The sequence below is a fragment of the Saccostrea cucullata genome, unplaced genomic scaffold (genome assembly GCF_032062105.1).
Source record: "Saccostrea cucullata isolate Sc308-1 unplaced genomic scaffold, CSIRO_AGI_Scuc_v1 ctg21137, whole genome shotgun sequence".
NCBI classification, from domain to species: Eukaryota; Metazoa; Mollusca; class Bivalvia; order Ostreida; family Ostreidae; genus Saccostrea; species Saccostrea cuccullata.
The window spans coordinates 1-7,160 of NW_026936522.1; the positions used below are offsets into that span (position 1 = coordinate 1).

Here is a 7,160-nt window from a genome sequence, read left to right on the forward strand (position 1 = left end):
AGAAAAAAACTTCCATGCACTGAATATACAGGCAGTCGCTGATGCAAGGATGAGGTTAGATATAGTTTTTTTTTATATACAGAATAAAGCATTGAAGAGTAGATCACAGTATATCTTACTAAAAAATAATAATAATAAACAAAAAAATCAAATTTTGAAAACACTAAGGACTAAGTCTAGTATTCTTCACATAAGACATATCATTTTTTTCTATTTCAAGATTTCTTAACATCAACGCTTCTTTTCCGGGCTCAACTAATGATGCTTTTGTTTTGACGAACTCGGGACTTCCAAAAAGAATTCAGTCTTTCCCTGAAGGCGGATGTTTACTTGGAGATTCCGGATATCCACTTAAGAATTGGCTCCTCACCCCCTTCCCATCCCCAAGCAACCAACAAGAGGAAAGTTCAACGAGGCCCACGGAAGAACAAGGGTTGACGTTGAGAGAGCTTTTGGGGTGTTGAAGTCAAGATTCAGGTAATATTATCATCGTTTTACTTTTCTATTTATTTATATTTAAAAAAAATTATTTCAAACTAATGTGCAGTCAAAGAGAAACCTTAGAGCATGGATTCTTTTCTTTATTCTAGATGTCTACATAAAACGGGAGGTTCGCTACGATTTTCCCCATTAAAGTGTTCGCGGGTGATAGAGACCTGGGGCCCGTTTTACAAAAGGACTTACGACTTAAGACCAAATTGAATTCTTCATATCACTTTTTAATTAACATTATATCGAAAATTATTTTAGACTTTTTAGAAGGAATGTGGTAAGATATTTTTATTCAAACAATTTTAAAGAGAATTCTTAATTTTGCAAAATTTTACAGTCATCTGAAGTTTTTGGTCTTAGTCGTAAGTTCTTTTGTAAAACGGACCCCTGTGTCAGACTACACAATGTTGCAATTGAAGAAAAACTTAGAGATGGGGGCCGTGTCGTGAATGTAAACCATCATGCTGTACAGAGATGTTGCCACTGTGTCAGCACAGCAATTAAGACATCAAGTTGCAAATCTCTTATGAAAATGAAATCAAGACAAGATTTAGATAACAGTACTTTGTTTTTTGATATAATAATAATTTTTTCAACTTGGCTTCAAGTGCTGTTGCAATACGTTTTTTAACTTTTCGGTAAAACCTCGTTTCAATGCAATAATTTGCAAGAGTTTAACTATATACTGCAAAAAAGTTTAGGGACCAAGCAAAACAATAAATGAAATGGTATTTTTAAACTACAGCAAGACTATTCTCCCCAAAAAGTTGGGTTTGGGAGCCTCCCCCTCCCATCATTTGCACTCGTTCTACCGTAATGTTTGAAAAGGCGAAATATTAAAAAAAAATGAAAGGCGTTATTTTTATTTACATGATTAAAAGATATAAGAAAGATTGAAATAAAATCATCTTGATTAAAATCATATTTAAAAGTATTTTTTATATTTCTTTACATCTACCAGACAATTATTTTGTGTGCGTATAAAGAGAAGTCAATACTCTACTTGTGAAAATCCAGATTATATTGAGTTTATAGACACATGCATGTTGGGGCTTTGTTTGGCCATGTATTGTATCAATACCAGTAGAAGTCTTCATGTGGAGTGTAATAGTGTTTATTCAAGTAGGTAAGCACATGGTATGTTAACAACAATGGCGGCAATGTCTAAACTCGGCCGCTTAGGCGCTATACATAATACACAAATTTTACCGAGGCCGCTAATGTACATAAGAATGAATAGGATCTATATTTAGCTATATTCAATTGACATACTCTTAGTCTAATATTGTTACATCTCCCTTTTTTTTGAAGAAACAAAAATCCTATCAGGGACCTAAAGACTTAAAACAAGAATGAGATCATAGTATAATGCAATTTTGAAAACAACAATATTACAAACTGACTAGTCCATGAAAATAATACTGAAACAGTTCATTACACATAATACACCGCATGCACATAGTTCTCTAAATATTGTGGCGTCTTAACAATGCGTCCAGAACGAGTGGTTCGCGGTTCCTTGGGCTTCAGTGGCACATCTCCGCTCAGAACGACTAACGGTTTGTCCGGTAGAGATCGAACACTTTCAGTGGTTTCTGAACTAGATCTCGGGCAGTTCCAACACGGCGCAGTCTGTCATGAATTATCACCTGACTGTTCGTTCGGAGTTATGTAGTCAGGAATAACGCTGAAGTCATTTGGTTTCTCACACGTGGCCTTCAGGTGAGAGAGGTTTCTCCTATAGGTACCGTCTTGTGTTTGTACGTTGTACGATCTTATTCCCTCTTTGCCGATGTTGTTCCTTTCTTCCACTCCTTTTCCCTTAGTTGTGTTGGCTTCATGCGCACTGTGTCACCATGTTGTAACTCTCGCAAATCTTTTGCTGTGCGGTTGTAATAGCGAGCTTGTCTGTCCCTTTCCTTCCTCATTTTCTTGATGTTATCTTTTTTCCACATGGTGATAGCAATGTTTCTTTCTGTGGCATCAATGTTTTTGTTCTACGGTTCATTAGTCGCTGGCTTGGACTTTCTCCGATTCCTTGTGTTGGCGTATTTCTGAAGTCAAGTACCGCAAGCCATGGGTCTTGTCCACTGTGCTTTGCTTTTCTCGTAAGCTGCTTTGCAGATTTTACGGCATTTTCCGCTTTTCCATTCGACTTAGGATATGCCGGACTGGACGTTTTATGGTCGAATTCCCACTTGACTTTGAAGTTTTCAAATTGCTGGGAGGTAAATTGGGGACCATTATCACTGATAACTTTGTCAGGAATTCCGTGTCTAGCAAAATGCTGTTTTAACTTGCTGATAACGGTAGCTGAGGTGGTAGACTCCAGCCTGTCAATTTCGAAGAAACTGCTGTAGTAGTCTACTGAGATGAGGTATTGGTCATCACTTACAGGTGATTGGAAGAGATATACTCTTACAACAGATCATGGGCGGTTTGGAATCTCATGCGAGATGAGAGTTTCTTCTTGCTGTGATGGCTCATAAGTTCGGCACGTTTCACACTTTGATACAAGATCTTTGATCTCGGAGTTCATGTTCGGCCAGTGCACACACTCTCGAGCTCTGCGAAGGCATCCTTCAGCTCCAATATGTGATTGATGAAGCTTTCCCATAACCTTAGCACGTAATGCTTTCAGTATGACGCAACGGGTTCCACGGTACACAATACCATCCTGGACGGACAATTCGTTTCGCACATGAAAGTATGGATGCATCTCCACTGGCGCACTTTCCTTCTTCTTTGGCCATCCTTCTAGAATAGTCTGCTTAAGTAAGTCATGCGTTTTGTCACTGGTCTGCTGTATCTTGAACATCCTTGCTTGCGAAATAGGTAAGTATTCTACCATGTTGATATCTTCAAATACTTTGAATACTTCCTCGGTGCAGAGTTCTGTAGTCTGTTTCTTGGGATGCGCTCTCGACAGTGCATCTGCCACATACATTTTTTTGCCAGGCTTGTACGTGATCTCCATTTCATACCGGTATTTCTGGAGTCGTAAAAACATACGTTGTAGACGCTTTGGAGCTGAAGCCAATGGTTTCTTGTGTATAATTTCCAGGGTTTGTGGTCGCTCTCCACAAGTACCTTGCGGCCGTAAGTGTATTGGTTGAACCGCTCCATTCCGAATACGACAGCCAAAAGCTCCTTCTCAATCTGTGCATCATGTTGTTCGGTAGGCGTCAATGCTCTGCTGGCATAAGCGACTGGTTGTCCCTTCTGTAAGAGGGATACGCCAAGTCCTGTGCTTGATGCGTCACACTGTAGTGTGGTTTCTTCTTTCGAGTCAAAGTATCGTAGTACTGGTGTTCGCGATATTGTCTCTTTAATTTTACGAAATGCTTCTTCCTGCTCGTTTGTCCATTGCCAAACTATCTCTCGGTGGACAAGGGAACGAATTGGTTCAACATATCACTCAATTTGTCCATGAACTTGGACAGATAGTTCACAAGCCCTAAGAACCTCTGCACACCTGCAACATCCTTTGGGGTTTCAAATTCAATAATAGCCTGTACTTTGCAAGGGTCAGGCTTGAGTCCATCGGGGGTTAGAACATGTCAAATATATGGCATTTCCTTTAACCGTTTAAACTTGTCTTTGTTCAACTTGATTCCATGCTCGCGGCATCTGTTCAGAAAGCTGACAAGTTTCTGGTCGTGATCGCGTATGGCTTCTACATCACAGTCTCCTTCTCCATAGATAAGGATATCATCCGCAATAGCTTTGACTCCAGGTAAGTTTTGTATGGCTATTTCCAAACGATGCTGGAAAATCTCAGGTGCTGAAGAGATGCCAAAGGGTAAGCGGCGCCAGCGATAGCGTCCAAACGAAGTCTCAAAAGTTGTAAGGTAGCTGGACTGCTCGTCGAGCTCCACATGCCAGAAGCCATTCTTTACATCGCACACCTTGAAAACGCGAGCCTTGGCTAGATCAGGTAAAACGTCTTCAATCACAGGAAGAGGGTAATGACTCCGACGGAGCGCCTTGTTCAAAGGTTTCGGGTCAATGCAGATGCGTAATTTTCCAGTCGCCTTCTTGAATGCTAGTAGGCTAGATACCCAGTCTGTAGGTTTGTTGACAGCTTGAATGACCTGTAATCCTTCTAGTCTTTTCAGCTCTTGTTGCAAAAGTGGCTTAATTGCAACTGGGACACGGCGTAAAGGAAGTTTCACGGGTGGGACAGTCTCGTCTATTTCTAGATGCACAGGTCCTTTAAAGCATCCATTCCTGTAAAGATGTCTCCATAATTCTTCGTTATGGTGTCCATATCAAGGTGACTGTTTATGTTGGGGAACTCAATAGTCATAATTATGTCATGTAGGACTGATATCAAGTTCATTCGCTGACTTGTGCTTGAGCCCAAAATAGGGTGTAAACCACTGTTCACAATGACAAAGTTCTCCTTGAATGTTTCCCCGTTTCTTGGATTAGTGAGGGTCAAAGTACAGCTGCCAGAAGTCTTCATTTGCTGTCCATTGTAAACTTTCAATGTGTGATGACCCTTCTGTATCTTCACGTTTGTCGGTACAAGGTCATCTGTAATCACATTACAGGTGGCCCCACAGTCAATTTGGAATTTTAAAGGTTTCGGCTGGGAATTAATGTTCATTTGAGCAAACAGTTTTCTTGGGTGTTCCAAAGCGCTGGTAGCAAAGATCTGTTCTACTGTAAGGATTTCCTCATCGGAATAACATTGCTCATACTTATCCAGGAAGTTCACTCTCTTATCTCGCTGTCGGCACACTGCCTGAAAATGGTTTTTCTTTCCACACTTTCCACAGGTTTTGCCCCATGCTGGACATGATTGCTTATCTCTGGAGTGCTGCTGACCGCAGTAACAACATGTACGAATCTTTATATTTTGTGGTTTAGGGTGTATTCCTCCTCCTTTATGATCCTTATGCTTCACACCGTTTCTGTGTTTGGTTGATTTTTTCAATGTGTGTATTTCCTCCTGAGGATTCATGGTCTTAACTTTGGCGGCGGTTTTTTTCTGCTGCTCTACAGATGTCCACACATGTTTGAAGTGACAGTCCAGATTCTTGCAAAAGTTTTTTCTTATAGTGTTGTCCTTGATTCCACACACTAGTCTGTCACGAATCATCTGGTCGGCTAACTGACCAAACTCACGGGTCAGTGAGAGCTTTCTCAACTTTGTTACATGGGAATCGATTGTCTCTCCCGTTTCTTGATGCTTGTTGTTGAAAACATATCTCTCATATATCGTGTTTGTTTTCCCTACACAGTACTCCTCCATGAGTTTTAATATGGTTGCTGGGTCATTCCTTTCATTTTCGTCTTTAAATGGAAGTCCGTTGTAGACCTAGAGGCCTTCAGGGCCTATACATGTAACAAAAGTCGCAACCTGGTACGCATTGGTTTTCTCTGAAAGTCCCGTCACTATGACATACGAGTCCCAAAGCTGTTTCCAGCATTTCCAGTGTTGTGCAACGTTCCCCGCCAACTCCAACTTTGGCGGGAGCGGTATTTGGCTCTGCATAACCGATGCCGGTGCTGCTACTTGATCCTCCATTCCGTAAAGATATCTGATATATTCGCTAAAGTCACTGGATTCACTGCTCATTCGCAGCAACTCGTATAATTTGCACTAACATGGGTCATGGACGTACTTGTCGAGGAAATTCGGTCCAGCACGTTTGCACTCCCGAAACAATTATTCACTGTGAATTAACACACAATCCCGTTAATTAAAACGAAGTTCGGTACTCACTTTACTTCTGACACCATGTATCAATACCAGTATAAGTCTTCATGTGGAGTGTAATAGTGTTTATTCAAGTAGGTAAGCACATGGTATGTTAACAACAATGGCGGCAATGTCTAAACTCGGCCGCTTAGGCGCTATACATAATACACATATTTTACCGAGGCCGCTAATGTACATAAGAATGAATAGGATCTATATTTAGCTATATTCAATTGACATACTCTTAGTCGAATATTGTTACATGTATTAAAATTCATGTTAAATTTGAAAAAAAATCTCTTCTCTTGGAAAAAAAGTCGACAAACTATTTGCAAAGGTATAATGAGCAATTCACCTTCAACCTAGTTATTGAAATCCATGACTCTTGGTATAAAGTTATAGTTAAACCCCTCGCTTGAAAAGTGGGAGGGTATACTGTAATCGGTATGTCCGTCTGCCCGTCTGTCTTTTACCCTTTGGGGTATACCCATCTCTTATCCGCAACTCCTCTTATATCACTGAGTGAAATTTAATGAAACTTTCATAGAATCTTTATTACATATTGCCATTGTGCACATTCTATATTACCTCTTGATCCGACACATATTCTGGATTTCTTACAGCAAAACATGGGCATGGCTGTTTTATAATATTGAAGGGTACTAATCACTTATTCGCAACATCTCATAGTCCTATATACCACTGAATAAAATTAAATGATACCTTCAGAGATTCTTTATTACATAATGTCATTGTGCACCTATTTTACCTTTTGATATGACATTTATATCGGGTCTCCCAGAGCAAAACAGAGTTTGCCATTATAACCATATGGGAGGTGGGGTATTACGTACGGAGCGCAAAGTACCTCTAGTTTTTATTTCGGAGGAGAAGGGTACCCTTGGTACTTGGAACGTACAAAATTATTACATGGTCGACTCAATCAATGCAAAGGTAC

At 40.2% G+C, this 7,160-nt stretch overlaps 1 pseudogene; it reads left to right on the plus strand.

Moving 5' to 3' along the window:
* The first annotated feature begins 10 nt into the window (after nt 1–10).
* Nucleotides 11–1,022, plus strand: LOC134245761 (putative nuclease HARBI1; annotated as a pseudogene).
* Nucleotides 1,023–7,160: the final 6,138 nt, after the last annotated feature.